Source organism: Nicotiana sylvestris, chromosome 11 (assembly GCF_000393655.2).
Source record: "Nicotiana sylvestris chromosome 11, ASM39365v2, whole genome shotgun sequence".
Taxonomy (NCBI): domain Eukaryota; kingdom Viridiplantae; phylum Streptophyta; class Magnoliopsida; order Solanales; family Solanaceae; genus Nicotiana; species Nicotiana sylvestris.
In genome coordinates, this window is record NC_091067.1 from 11,472,751 (window position 1) to 11,489,168 (window position 16,418).

General features: G+C 37.8%; 1 pseudogene; it reads right to left on the minus strand.

Moving 5' to 3' along the window:
* LOC104217746 (synaptotagmin-5-like) overlaps window positions 1–16,418 on the minus strand; it is a 57,836-nt pseudogene that overhangs the window by 37,794 nt on the left and 3,624 nt on the right.

The following is a 16,418-nucleotide window of genomic DNA, read 5'->3' on the forward strand; positions in this document are numbered from 1 at the left end:
ATTGAAATTCAGTTTGATTGATATGCTGAATTCAATATAATGCTGTTGTGATGTTAGGTTTAAATTCAATTTCACAATTGTTGGGTAGATACAACTGTGTTAAAAACTTAAGAGAATTGGTATTAGCTGTTTTAAATCAGGTTGATAATTAGGTTTGAACAGATTTTTAAATCTGTTTCGTAATAGATTCTGATCTTGTATTAATGGGCAGTAATAACAGTAGGATTTCAGGGCATTTTTGGGAATGAAACAGTAAAAAACAGTGTTAGTGCTAGTGTGCTGGAAGTGGAATGTTAGTGGCTGTTAATCTAATAGGATAATAGGAAACCAAAGGAAGTGGAGGGGCTGAAAATAAAGTAAAGGTATCCTTAGTGTTGTTTGAATAAGAAAAAGCAGTTCAGTGGCAGATTTTAAGGGAAAATCTGCCTTAGATAACAAAAGGGGGGTCCAGTCAGCACTTAAAAAGAAAGGGGCAGACCTGTATAAATACAGGAAACATGACAGATTTTAAGAGAGAGATTTTTGAAAGAGATTTTAAGGACTGAGATTTTGAAGAAAAGAAAAGAGCTCAGATTTTTTTTAAAAGAAAAAGAAAGAGAGGAAGAAAACAGAAAAAGAAATAGAAAAGAGAACATTCACACACACACACAAAATCTGAAACAGATACAAAAGCAGAAACAGAAAAATCAGAAATAGGAATCTGAAACAGATAGAGGAAAGAAACTGAAATCTGAAATGTTATTTTTCCAGAATCTGTCTGTTGTTTGCTTGTGAATATTGTTCAGTTCAAATCTGAAATTTTTCTCAAGTTTCTGTCACTGTTCATCTGGTTTAACGGGTCTTGTTCAGACTTGCTGTGTTATTGGTATATTCTACCGGTGTTTTGTTGCTGCTATTATTGCTGAAATTTACTCCTTCTACCTTCATTTCCAGGTACATATCTTTTAAACTCATGTTGTGAAGAGCTTCAACATGACAAATAAATGAAGTTTGAATTGTAATACTGTCTTCTATTCGTTTAAGCTCATTAGTTTAAAATTCAGCTTTGTTTCATGTTGGTTAAATAGTAGTATATTTTTACGTGATGACTATAAGTTAAATGTCATTTCTTGAAGTTTGTATAAGTGTTGTAATAAGGTTACTTTCGAAATTTTCATTAAGGGAAGATATAATTAAGTTGTCAAGGTAGGGAACATGGCATAAAGTTGGCCATTATTTAAATTGTATGGTGTTGTTAGCTAAGTAAAGAGTAATGTAGAAATATCAAGAAAACTACATTACTAACCTCTGTTGTTAAATAAGGTTAAAATGATGTTGGTGGTGTTTTTCATATATAAGATAACAGATGTGGGTATAACCATTAGCGAAAGGTGATTTGATATAGCTCGTTACGATGTTAGAATGTTATGAATGTTTCCGACGTACAGTTAGGTTGCATGTAAGACAATTTTATTGAATCGGTTTGTATAATAATTCCTTTCTTATCAACTTGATGCCTATCTACCATCGTAAACAAATTAACCAAACGATTACAAATTTTGGATTAAAAACAAGTATATGAGAATGAGATGGGATGTATAAGCACGAATTGCAACATTTTATATCAATGGTATGTAGAAATAGAGTTTGCATTAAATAAAATAATGAAAATTCTTCGAAAACATCTCTTTTCCTTTCATAAATCAATTTTTTTTAGTTTCATACGCAATTCATTTTTGGCACATATGTATTGCATTTACGAGAAAAATGGTAGTATTAATTACTCGTTGTTCATTTTTACTCCATAAATACGAATGGTTTTTGCGGAATATAATTAATAAAAATATATATATATATATAATCTGTGGTTGACACTCAATAAATTGAGAATTCTCTTCAAGAAATTTAGAGGCGTCTCAAATAGTGATTTACCATGACCTTTCATATAAAAATAATATGGATGTAATAAACAATTTGTAAACAAATTTACACTACCATCAAGAATATTTTTGTGATTAGGGATACATTCGCGTAACCTGATTATATTTCTAAAAGCAAATTCGGATTATGCGTTCGCGCAACTTCAATCGAATATTTAATAAAAGGGATTTATCCAAGGATGTTAAAATAATTTCATATAACCCGAGATGTGCAGATCACTGTTTAATCATACAAGGGCGACGATGTTCTTAATTTTATTTCTAACTTCGAACATATGATTTTTTTTATATAATAAAAATATAAAAAATATTATCAACCTTTTGTGTACACGTATGCGAGGCACGATTCTCTGCAATTATAAAAGGTATATAATACGAATATACGTACGCGTAATTCGTTTATATAATTGTAAATAATCTAAACAAAAGCGGTAATAAAATCAAGTAGCAAGAAAAAGGGTATTTAGTAAAATCAAGATAATTAAGCCAAGAATAAAAACAGTTGAGCGACCGTGCTAGAACCACGGAATTCGGAAATGCCTAACACCTTCTTCCGGATTAACAGAATTCCTTACTCAGGATTTCTGGTTCGCAGAATAACAAACAGAGTCATATTCTCCTCGATTCAGGGATTAAAACTGGTGACTTGGGACGCCTTAAAGTTCCCAGGTGGCGACTCTGAAACAAATAAACAAATCCCGTTTCGACTGTCCCTTCTGTGGTAGATCGTCCCGGCATGAACCCGAACTGGTTGTCTGAAATAGACACCGTCCTTCGCACTCTCATTTCTACCACTCTCTCCCAAACTTTCATGGTATGACTTAGTAATTTGATGCCCCTATAGTTGTTACAGCTCTGGACATCACCTTTGTTCTTATACAACGGGACCATTGTACTCCACCTCCACTCTTCAGGCATCCTATTAGTCTTGAATATAACACTAAACAATGCAGTAAGCCATTCCAAGCCTGCTCTACCCACACACCTCCACAGTTCAACCGGAATTTCGTCTGGCCCGGTAGCTCTGCCCCTTCTCATCTTACGCATTGCCTCCATGACTTCATCGATCTCAATGTCCCTACAATTACTTAATTCATGGTGACTGTCGGCATTCCTCGATTCCCCAAGTATAATATCCTGATCCCCTTCTTCACTTAGAAGTTTATGAAAGTAGGTCTGCCACCTCCTCTTAATCTGGTCATCTCCCATCAAAACTTTGCCGTCATCATCTTTTATGCACCTCACTTGGTCCAGATCCCGAGTTGTCCTCTCTCTCGCCTTAGCGAGTCGGAATAACTTCTTCTCCCCACCTTTGTTCCTTAGTTCCTCATACAGACGAGCAAAAGCTGTCGTCTTAGCCTCCGTCACTGCCATCTTCGCCTCCTTCCTAGCTACCTTATACCTTTGACTGTTCTCTCTCTTCTCTTCCTCGTCAGTGCTCCCTACTAACCGCAGGTAAGCCGCCTTCTTTGCTTCCACTTTACCTTGGACAACTGCATTCCACCACCAATCTCCTTTGTGGCCACCATTGTGGCCCGTAGATATCCCTAACACCTCTCTCACCGCCTTTCTTATACAGTCCGCCGTCGTCGACCACATTATGTTTGCGTCCCCATTACTTCTCCAAGCTCCCATTGTCGATAGCCTTCCTTCCAACTCCTTAGCTTTATCCTTAGTTAAGGCGCCCCACCTAATCCTGGGGCGTCCTTGTATTGACCTCTTCTTCCTCCTTATCCTAATACAAATGTCCATCACCAAAAGCCTATGCTGCGTCGAGAGGGTCTCACCTGGGATAACCTTGCAGTCCTCGCACAACCCTCTGTCGCATCTCCTGAGGAGGAGATAGTCAATCTGAGTCTTTGCCACCGAACTTTGGTAAGTAACCAAATGTTCATCCCGCTTCGTAAAACTCGAGTTTGCAATGATTAGATCGAAAGCCTTGGCAAAGTCCAACAGCGCAATGCCCCCTCCGTTCCGCTCTTCGAAACCAAATCCGCCATGCACCTCAGTGTACCCACCTGCAGATGACCCAATATGACCATTGAAATCTCCTCCTATGAATAACCTCTCAGAAGGCGGTATACTACGAACAATCTCATCCAACCCCTCCCAAAAGCGCCTCTTAATATCCTCATCCAAGCCTGCTTGCGGTGCGTACGCGCTAACAACATTTAAAGTACCCTCACCCACCACCAACTTAATAGTCATGAGTCTATCATTCACCCGCCTGACCTCTACCACGGACTCTCTAAGATGGCTATCTACCAGGATACCCACTCCATTCTTACCCCTCAGGACACCAGAGTACCACAACTTATACCCATCCACGTTTTTCGCCCTCGATCCGACCCACCTAGTCTCCTGGACACACGCTATATTAATCTTCCTCTTCTGCAGGATTTTCGCCAACTCTATGGATTTACTCGTTAGTGAACCTATGTTCCATGACCCGATTCTCAACCTATAGGCTCCCTTGCCCCCTCTACCTCCCCTGCTACCCGACCCACCCCCTGAACCCAGCCCCACACTCTGCCCCACCCGAGGACATGCCCTTATTCTATCATCCCAGACTGCAGCCACTACACCTACAACAATCTAGAGAAATGTTGAATTTATCAACAAAATTTAGATGCTGATCATTCAATTAAAATTCAAGAAAACGGTAACTGATGAACACATCTGTAATATCGAGGTTCAACTTTTTAATGTTTCAATTGCTTATGTTGTCGGTTTCTTAAATCTATCTGAACAATTAAGCCTTTGAATTTTCCAAAAAGATTCTAGTATGTCCCAGATCATCTGACAACTCCAAACAAGGCATAGGAGACTTTACCTGTTCTAAATTTAAGCAAAAATTAGCAATGGGTTTAATGAGGTTATTTCAGCTAAAGAAAATCTCACATCAGGAAACATTGGTGTCTGAATAGATACAATACTTACTGGCTTATTAATGCCTATGTTGCACAGACTCTCCAAAATAATGAATCACTGGTGTTGGATCCGCCAAAAATATACTACTTTTGAATCCGACACACGCCCCGCGACATTTTTGGAGAGTCCGAGTAACATAGATTAATGCTAATGAAATATTGTACCAAGACCAATAGTAATAGGATAAGTACTTGGAATTGGTTATAGGGAAAGATACTCTACCTTTCCAAAGGTGTCATGGTCCCACACTTCTAGAATTAGCATATCATGTAACCCAACGACAAAGTCAAAAGTCTGATTCCACACTGGATTTAAACTTTCCGGCACAACCTACATATGGAAAAGAAAAAATCAGCATTATACTTAGTTATGAATTATGAAGTTTAAAGCAGATCACTTTAGAAAAGTATTCTTTGATATATTAGACGGAAATCCAAGCGATGAGTATCACAACAAAATGTCCTTGTCTCTGCTTACCAGAAAGAAGGCAACGTTAAAACAACTTTAAACCTAACTAAACATTTAACTAAAAAGAAGAAAAGATACCCTGGTTTTGTTCTTTGTTTCAGTCTTCTTCATAGTAACCACAACATAAGGATCAGCTTTCACCCCCGTTGGGGCCAAATGATCAGCTGATATCACAGTTACAGAAAGTACACCCCGCACTGTTACGTCCTTTCGCCTGTTGATTTCACCCCCGTTTTGGGCAGCTTCTTTTTCTGCTCCACTTTTAAATACCTTCTCCAGTGAAGTCATTGACACATTCGGCGCAAAAGAGTTACTGAACCCATTCTTCATGCCATAAGGACAATACAATAGCTCCAAGTGCACCTAAACCAAAGATGAAGAGATAGTTTAGACAAAGAGGTAAAATAGACTATTGCATGAATTTGTTTATGTTTGCAATTGTCGCCTGTCCCCTATTCTTTTGGTCTCTTTGGATCTCCAAATCTTTCACCAATTTCAACCACACATCCTTCACCTTTCCAGGCTCAAGCTCATTTAAACGGATATGTGCGCATCCGATTAGTTCAGCTGCCCGAAGCCCTTCATCGTCATAGATCTTTACCACTAAGTGTTGTGTCAACGGATCTTCAACTACAAACTCGAAATGCTCATTCCACACTGGGTTCAATTGGTTGTTCTGAAAAGAACAATTGGTTACTTAATGTTAAACTTGATCAGTGTATTACCAAATCTCTTCCGTACAAACAGATGAAATGAAAAACTTACAATTGTTTTGCTCTTTTTCATTCTATCTCGTATAGGGCGGACATATAACTCGGCAAAAGGATCAGATTTACCAATAAGGTCTTTGTTTGTTAACTCCTTTGCTTGAACAAGTTTCACCTCCAACACTCCAGTAGGCTTCAGTTCAAGATCACTACAACAACAACAACAACCACCCAGTATAATCCCACTTAGTGGGGGTCTGGGGAGGGTAGTGTATACGCAGACCTTACCCCTACCCTGGGGTAGAGAGACTGTTTCCAAATAGACCATCGGCATCCTTCCCTCCAAGAACTTCCCACTTTGCTCTTGGGGAGACTCGAACTCACAACCTCTTGGTTGGAAGTGGAGGTTGCTTACCATCAGAGTAATCCCTCTTGTCAAGATCACTAATAACAACAAAATAGAATGTTAAACAGAAACCGGTACCTAATGCTGTATTTTGTCCCGGGCTCGGGCCTTAGTGGGCCTAACGGGCCGGGCCTCGCGGTCCCGGGCTTCGTGGTCCCGGGCTCTGGCGGTCCCGGGCCTGGCGGTCCCGGTCTTCGTGGGCCTAATGGGTGGAACCGGCCCGTGACGGGCCTAAGCCCACATGGTCCTGTGCTTAACGGGCCGGGCTCGTGGGCTTCGCGGGCCTAGCGGGCTTTTTTTTTTTAAGACAATTTCTTGTAGTGTCATGGCTATATTAAAAATATATATGTAGTATATATGTATATCTAATTATTAAAGTGCTTGACGAAAAAGAAAATAACAAAACAATAGTAAAACACTAAATTGTCATGCATAAATATCACTTCTTGAAGTATATTATATTGTATCTTATGTATATATATTCTCTTATATATTTTCTTTTAGTATATGTATTGTATCTTATGTATATATATTCGCATAATAATATATTTTCTTGTAGTATATATATTGTATCTTATGTATATATGTTCGCATAATATATTTTCTTGTAGTATATATATTGTATATTATGTATATATTGTAGCATAATATATTTTCTTTTAGTATACTTCTACGGTTTGAATAAAAAAGCCAATTAAGAGCCATTCTAACCTTTTCAATTTCTATGTTTAATATTCGCATACCATCACCGACAATTAAATGATAAATATGACAAATACATCTAACATGGAAAATATTAGTAAATGCAGGATTTAGTGTTGTTGTAAGCATGCCTATAGCACTGGTGTTACTAGAAGCATTATCCATTGAAATTGCCATTATTTTATCGCTAAAGCAAAAATATCTACAAATATCTGCAACAGTGTTAGCTATAAACTTACCTGTGTGACGCGAATTAATTATTCTATATGCAATTATGCGTTTTTGCATTATCCATTCCTCATCTATCCAATGACTTGTAACAGTTAGGTAATCACAATCATTACCACTTCTACCAATATCAGTAGTAATAGAAATCCGATTAGGTATATGAGTAAATAAATACCGCAAATATTGTTCATATTCATGTTTGAATTTATAAATATCACTCTTAACTGTTGCGCGAGGCCAACCTTTATAAGTAGGATTAAACACTCTTCTAATATAATGAACCCAATTAGGATTAGAAGCAAAAGTATAAGGTAAGCACATAACAGTAATCATCTTTGCTAATTCTTCACGATCTCTATTTGGATCGTAATATAAAATACCTCCAGTGACAGTGTTAATTCCTGGTTGAACTAGATTTGAACCTGTACTAGGGTTAACCGCAGAATCTACACTTGTCCCCTCTAGCTGCGCTTTCATTTGAAAAAATCTAGCCTTATCTCTAGGGTGTGTTTTTATGTGCCTAGTCAAACTACCTGTGCCGCTACGGTCTCCTACATATTTATGCGACATTAATTTCCCACAAGTTTTACACTTAGCCTTATTTTTTTCTCTTACTTGAGTAAAAAAATTCCAAACTAATGATGTTTCTAGGCGTTTAGCAGGTTCTCTATTAAAAGTAGGAGTTTCTACAGGTGGGTCGACCGGTGCATCAGTTGGGTTATTAAGAGGACTAGTAGGTGTATCATCTAAATCCGGTGCTTGAGTTTCATCATCATCCTCATTTTCCTCATTATTTTCTAAGATGGTTTCATTAGGATAAAGAGCATTCATAATTTCATCATCTAATCTATCACCTGGTGCAACATTATGATAAAATTCACTATCGGTAAATTGAAAACAAGGGTGATCACTATCAAGAATTACGGAAGGAGGAGGACGTCTAGGTTGGCGACTACTTTCAACTTGCTTATCTTTTCTAGGTCGGGGAGCCGGGGGAAGGGTAGTTGGTTGGCCACTACTTTCACCGGTTTTATCTTTTCCTTTACCAAATATTTTTTTCAAAGTAAATGCCATATTAATTATAATTATGCAAACTAAACCACACAAAAATATATTCTAAAAACGTAAGAGTTGAAACGAGTTTACCGGATTGCCGAACAACTTCTTGAAAATTGAAAATCGTTGAACACTTGAAAACTTCAATTCAACAACTTCACAATTTTTCACGAAATTTCAACAATAAATTAAGTAATTGTAGTAGAGAGATTGAGAGAGATTGAGAGATATTGAGAGATATTGAGAGATATTGATGAATTGGTGAATAAAAATGAAAGAATGAGGGGGTATTTATAGTTGAGAAATGGGGAAAAGTGTAATTATATAAAGTTTGGGGTTAAAATAAAGTTTGGGGGCCAAATGACCATTTTTTTAACTTAAAAAACGGTCATATTTTCAGCCCAAACGACTAGATTTTAAATATGGCCGTTGGAGATTTTTTTTTTTTTTTTTTTTTGAAAAATAGCCGTTGGGCCCGCCAGGCCCGCCTGCCGGTCCCGGGCTAAACGGTCCCGGGCTCGTGGGCTCAACCATGAAGACCAGCCCGTGACGGGCTCAGGAGGCCCACCCAGGACCGGCCCACCAGGCCCGTTAGGACCGCGGGCCCGGCCCGGCCCGGTTCAGGCCCGACCCACCGAGCAGCCCTACCGGTACCTCAGACTTTGAAAATGCAATCAAAGTTCAAGTTTTGCATAAAAGTTCAAACGTTTACTTGTCCTGCTAAGGTCAATATTTAGATAAACATCTAGTACAAAATTTAACTTTTACAACTTCCACAAAGACATTAGGTCATTATGAAATTAAACATGTTAACTTTTCAAGTTGGAAACTGATCAGCAAAATGGAAGAAAGTCATGCCGATTACTCTCCCGCATTTTGGGTACTTCTCCAATATCCAAATTCCAAATTCTGTCTTCTGATATCTTATCGAAGAAGTTCCTTATAATATTTAATGAGAAGCGAATGTGTTCGATTGGAACTAAAATTTGAAGCTCCCTTATTGACGAGAATACCTATAATCTCCAGGCAAAATGGGAATAATTTTTCGAACCGGCCATGTGATAGAGTCTTCAATGGCATCGCGGATGGTGCCCTGTAGAGAGAAATTCATTTAGTACACCTGGATAGTATCAAACCATAAGAAGCATTTTAGAATTTTCCCAAACCTTGAGTGCAAAAATCGCAAACATGAGAAAACAGTTCAAACAAACAAGCGGTTTGTCCTCTCATTTCTTACCAATGAGGATAGTGATATGAAATATTGAAATGCACCAAGAGACTATTAAAAAAAATGATGAAAATTTTCACCTTCGCTCTCATCACATATCATTAATGTGCATAGCTACACTATGAAACCAAATGCAAAACAGATGAGATATCCTTGTATAATCACATAGAAACCTATCCTTGTACCAATCACATAGATTTTTTCATATCGATGGTGTCGGGGCCATCGTGCGTGCACCTCGAGTATTCCACTGGTACCTGCTACCTCCTACTAGCACATGTACTAGTAACTATTACCCACCACCAATCACATAGATACTTAGTATTCATTCAGTTCTTTCACTCTTTTCTGGAAAGGAGAGAGGGAACAGATAAAGCAGTGGACCGTGCCAGCATTATCCATTTCCAGCACTTCGAGCATCTAAGGGACTTATTATATCTAATCAAGCAGCATCAGAAGTTATTGAAGGACAACAAGATGTGACTATATACAAAAACAAATTAAATGGTAAAATTTTGCCCAAACCTCAATTGCATCAGAAATGCCAGGTATTGCTGTCATGTCACCACCAACCACTTTAAGCGTAAAATCCAGCTTTTTCTGCAGACCACAAAATCTCAGAGTTATTTTTTTCTACTAAGTTTAGAAGTGGTGTTAGTTGTACATGTGTGTGGCTGTCCAGGTTAGCTTGCATCTTATGTGACTGTGAACCTGGTGGCGGAGACAAGAGTTTTACTAAGGGGTGTCAAAATACAAGTAAACACATGAAGAAATTGAGCAGCTTCAACATATAGTGTGTGCATATATATATATATATATATATTAGAAAAAACTTTGACTTAGCTACACGGTGTAAATTTTCGGTGAAGGGGTATCGCCTCTTAGCTTAAGGTGGCTCTGCCACTGTGTGAACCTTACACTTCAAGCAAAACCAAGTACAGGATGATAAATGTTGACATGCTAAGTGTCATGCATGTCTTTACTGTGGAGGATCGGCATCTAATCCATAAGCCATTTGGCAAATCCATCAATTATTGACCAAGTTGCTGTTAGAAATCATCCAAATCCAATATTTAACTCTAAACCCAAGAAATAGCTTTAGACATTCATAAGTTGATTCTGTACTTGTATGTACACAAGTGACACGCACACACTTGTATGGTAACAAATATGTAATTCAGTATGCTCAATAACCTTAGAAGGATACAAGTGAAGTTAGAAGTATATACAACACCTTTTGCCTTAGTGAATAACAAACAGCTCCAAAGCAGGGAAACTCATCAACAAGCGGCCTGAAGATCAGCCTGAAAACCCCAGTAAACCCAATGTTTTTCACCTAAAACAGAAGGAAACATTAACTTGCCGAAATCAAATTCCCTTAGAAAAGCTAGAAAACTTTTGTAAGCTAAATGAAGTCGGAAAAAAGGTGACAAGAAAACATGTTAAATACAAGTTAAGAAGTGGAAAATAGGTCCAGCTATCTTTCTAAGATGGAGACCTTGAACAAGTAGATACTACAGGGAATTAACGGGAAAAAGAACTCTACCAGAGAACACTAGAGTAATAGAATGTCTAGAGGATAGTTGAGAAGACTTGTTAATTGCGTTGACTGTAGCCAACCACAACCATGTGAACAAAGACACCATGTACAGGCAAAAGCTAATCCTGAATACTTAGAGGTCGTTTGGTAAAGTGTGTTAGAGAAAATAATGCATGCATTAGCTTTGTGTATTAGTAATGCTTTATTTGGTACACTTTTTCAACCTATGTATAACTAATACAAGCATTAGTTATACACTCTATTTGGTATTATCCTATATATAGCTAATGCATAGAAAACCATGACATTAGCTATACAAAGGCTATTAATGCATGCATTAGCATGATTAAAGACAAAATTATCCTTAAAGTCCCTTAAGTTAAAGAATATGGAGGGCATTTTTGTAAACAATTAAATTTCTTAAAAATTATGCAATACATTTTAATTTTTAATACACCACACCAAACAATGCATAAGAAATAATCTCTGTATAACTAATGCTTGCATTACTAACTCATGCATTACTAACCCCTGCATTACATATGCATCTTATTTAGCATTATTCTTATACGCCCTACCAAACGACCCCTTAATATTATAGCAATATTGTTGCTGAAGCAAGTAGCTATAATTGAATTCATACATTACACAATACAAAAATATGGTAAACATTGTACTCCATGAAATAACTTCCAAATATAGAACGCAAAATGCACACATGACACCAGGTATGTAATACAAAAAGTACAAGGAGAATGTATTGAGATAATTTTTATCAATATCGTACTATCAGTTATTCTGTGGAGAAGTTTCTCCCGATTATGTATGTTTTTAAAGCTACAATTTTCCCAGGTATATAATGACTTTTTTTCTATCATTTGCTAGGTCAGATGACTCAATCCTGACTCTTTCGTACAGATACAGGGACTAAGGTTGTTCTCGACGAGTAAGCTTGCCGAGAGAGCCCGGATCCCCGATATAGTTAAGGCTTCTGATGAGCCCCACACTTGTTCAGTGGAAGCTAACACTTTATGTTTTTCAGACTTTTTCTATACATATCATCCAAAGTTGTATAGGTTACGCCAAGATTGCTCCATGTACTTACATCGGTCCTTGTTTTTGTTGGATGCTCTGTTAAGAGATATTTATGTATGCTTAAATAGGTTTTACTGAGAATGTTGTGAAGGTTTCATTATGTTTCTCTTATTGTGAGTGGAACCGTGTGTCGGAAATGGACAGATTTGGGAATAAAATACAGGCTCAAAGATATTAACAAGTAGCTGTGACTGAGATTAATAAACACAAATACTAAACAAAGAGCTCAGTGACATTTTTAAGTTGAGTAATTTACAATGGCAACATATTGGTATCTCAGAAGCAATTAGCATGTTAATTCGAATTAAGATCACATTGAGTGTGCAATGAAAGAAAAATGTCACTACTCTGAGGAGCGCAAGCTATTTAGTATAATGTCTAAGCTGCAATTACCAACTAATTTACCTGCACTGGTAACACCACACCAACATATGTCTTGATATCGAGTATAATGCTAGGGTTCCCATCCCATTGCATCTCTGATTCCATGGTAATACCTTCACTTCCATCTTCAAGAATAGAAATTCTTGTAAAGAAAAATCAGGTGTGAGCACCAATTATGTGTTGAATAAAATATGTGTTTCTCCCCCTAAGCAATATATTTTATTAGAGCTTAAATGACAGTACGCACTAGATTATTATTCAAATAGCTTCATCAGGTTCAATTGTCTTCTTCTTTCATTTTCTTTCCAAATTTATTTGTCGCATTTTAACTTCTCAAATAGACTGTTGCTGAAGTCAAATGTATATAGTGTGAATAAGTCACAACTACTATACCAAAAATTATGACAGCCACCAAATAATAAATAAGACAATAAAGCAACACTAAAGGGAACACCATAATTTACGAGGTTCGGCTAATTTTGCCTACTCCTCGGACACAACCAATATTTTATTTCACTCCAAAAATACAAGTGAAATAATACTAAAGAGAGAAGATACAAATGTCTTAAATAGATGAGAAGGCAAATGAGAGGTGTATTTAAATCCTAAACATTAAGCCTTCTTTTATAGGGGGAAAATCCCCCCAACTCTTCTTTTCCCACCGATGTGGGACAAACATTTCTGCCAAACTTTAACAAATCTCCACCTTGGCAAAATTCCACATCTTCAATTTTCTCTCAATAACAAATTTTGATTGTGTCTTCATCTTCAATCTTCAGTTTTCAACAATGTTGATCAAATCCAAACAATGTTGAAACTTGACCGCAGTCACCACCTTTGTCAGCATATCAGCAGGATTCTCCGTAGTATGAATTTTCTTCACCGTGACTCCACCTTCTTCTATGATTTCTCGTACGAAATGATACCGAACATCAATGTGCTTCGTCCTTGCATGATAAACTTGGTTCTTCGCTAATTGAATAGCACTTTGACTATCACAAAAAATTGTGATACCTTTTTGTTCAACACCAAGCTCCTTTAGCAATCCTTGAAGCCAAATTGCCTCTTTCACAGCCTCTGTAATAGCCATGTACTCTGCCTCTGTTGTAGACAAAGCAACTGTTGACTGCAAAGTAGACTTCCAACTAACTGGTGCCTTTGCAAAAGTAAACACATAACCAGTAGTTGATCTTCGTTTGTCCAGATCACCCGCAAAATCTGAGTCACAATATCCAACTACAGACTGATTGTCTTCCTGCTCAAAAACTAACCCGACATCTACAGTATTATGAATATACCGTAGAATCCACTTCACAGCTTGCCAATGCTCCTTCCCTGGATTGTGCATATATCTGCTAATAACTCCAACAGCTTGTGAAATGTCAGGCCTTGTGCAAACCATTGCATACATCAAGCTACCAACAGCATTTGCGTATGGTACCTTTGACATATACTCTCGTTCAGCTTCATCCATTGGCGACATAGTAGTACTTAGCTTAAAATGGGAAGCAAGTGGAGTACTAACTGGCTTAGTCTTGTCATCTATGCCAAAACGTTGAAGTACTCTCTTCAAATATTCCTTTTGAGATAAACAGAGTTTCTTTGAACGTCTATCTCTAATTATCTCCATGCCAAGAATTTTCTTTGCCTCACCCAAATCCTTCATCTCGAACTCCTTCTTCAGTTGAATCTTCAACTTATCAATTTCTTCCGAATTCTTGGAAGCTATCAACATATCATCAACATATAGGAGAAGATATACAAAGGAACCATCTTTAAGCTTGTGCAAATACACACAATGATCGTATTTGCTTCTCTTGTACCCTTGCCGCAACATAAACTCGTCAAATCGCTTGTACCATTGTCTAGAAGATTGTTTCAATCCGTACAACGATTTTTCAAGTTTGCACACCATATTTTCTTTTCCAGCAACTTTGAATCCTTCTGGCTGAGTCATGTAGATTTCCTCCTCCAAGTTTCCATGTAAAAACGCAGTTTTTACATCCATCTGAACTAGTTCCAAATCCAATTGTGCTACCAAAGCCAACATAATTCTAATGGAGGAATGTTTTACAACTGGAGAAAACACTTCATTGTAATCAATTCCCTCCTTTTGAGCATATCCTTTGGCCACCAATCTTGCTTTGTAGCGAACATCTACTTGGTTAGGAAATCCTTCTTTCTTTGCAAATACCCATTTGCACCCAATTGCTTTCTTTCCCTTCGGGAGATTGGCCAATCTCCATGTATGATTCTGATGAAGGGACTGTATTTCATCATTCATGGCAATCCTCCACTTATCTTCTTCTGAACTTTGGACAGCGTCTTTATAAGTGGTAGGAACATCATCAACTACAATTGAGGTTGCACAAGCAACCGTCTCTATGAGACGAACATGTTTCGTTATTGTTCTTTTTGGCCTGCTGGTTGCTATTGATTCAAGTTGTTGTTGAGGTTCCTGAGTTGGAATCTCCTCTACTGGCTCTCCTTCCAGAGGGTAATCTTCATTTGTTTCCTCCTCTGCTTCTTGTGTAGGAAAAATAAATTTTCCCTCAAACTCCACCTGCTTAGAAGCACCTTTATTTTGTTTGGTATCTTCTGTTACCTTATTTACCATAGCAGATTCATCAAAGGTAACATCCCTGCTGAATATTACTTTCTTTGTCATAGGACACCATAAGCGATATCCTTTGACTCCAGAAGTAATTCCCATAAAAATAGCCTTCTTTGCCCTTGGATCCAATTTTGACTCTGTCACATGATAATATGCAGTTGAGCCAAACACGTGCAAAGAGTCATAATCTACAGCAGGCTTTCCATACCATTTTTCAAATGGTGTCTTGCCATCAATAGCAGCAGATGGTAAGCGATTAATGAGGTGGCATGCATATGTAACTGCCTCAGCCCAAAATTCTTTGCCCAAGCCAGCATTGGACAACATACACCGTACCTTCTCCAGCAAGGTCCGGTTCATACGTTCTGCCACTCCATTCTGTTGTGGTGTATGTCTAACAGTGAAGTGTCGGACGATGCCATCATTTTCACAGACCTTATTGAAATGATCATTTTTGTATTCACCTCCATTGTCTGTGCGAATACACTTGATCCTCTTGCCTGTTTGATTCTCCACCATCGTCTTCCATTTGAGAAAAATTCCCAACACTTCATCTTTGCTCTTCATTGTATACACCCATACTCTTCGGGAAAAATCATCAACAAAGGTTACAAAATAGTGCTTCCCACCCAATGAAGGTGTTTTGGAAGGACCCCAAACATCAGAGTGTACATAATCCAAAATGCCTTTAGTATTATGGATCGTTGTACCAAATTTAACCCTTGTCTGTTTCCCTTTGACACAATGCTCACAAAACTCCAAGTTGCAAGCCTTTACTCCTTTTAACAATCCTTGATCTGATAGAGTTTTCAAGGATTTTCCTCCAGCATGTCCCAAGCGCATGTGCCATAGCTTGGTTGCTTCTGCCTCTTTGTCGTCACTGGATGTTACTGTCGCTGTCCCAATAACTGTACTGCCACGATAGCGGTACATATTATTATTCTTCCGATTAGCCTTCATTACCACTAGTGCACCGGAGCATACTCTCATCACTCCATTTTCTGCAATGATTTTGAACCCTTTTGATTCTAGGGCTCCTACAGAGATGAGATTCTTCTTCAAATCCGGTACAAATCGAACATCTGTTAATGTTCTGATCATTCCATCATGGTTCCTTAATCGTATTGAACCAATGTCATA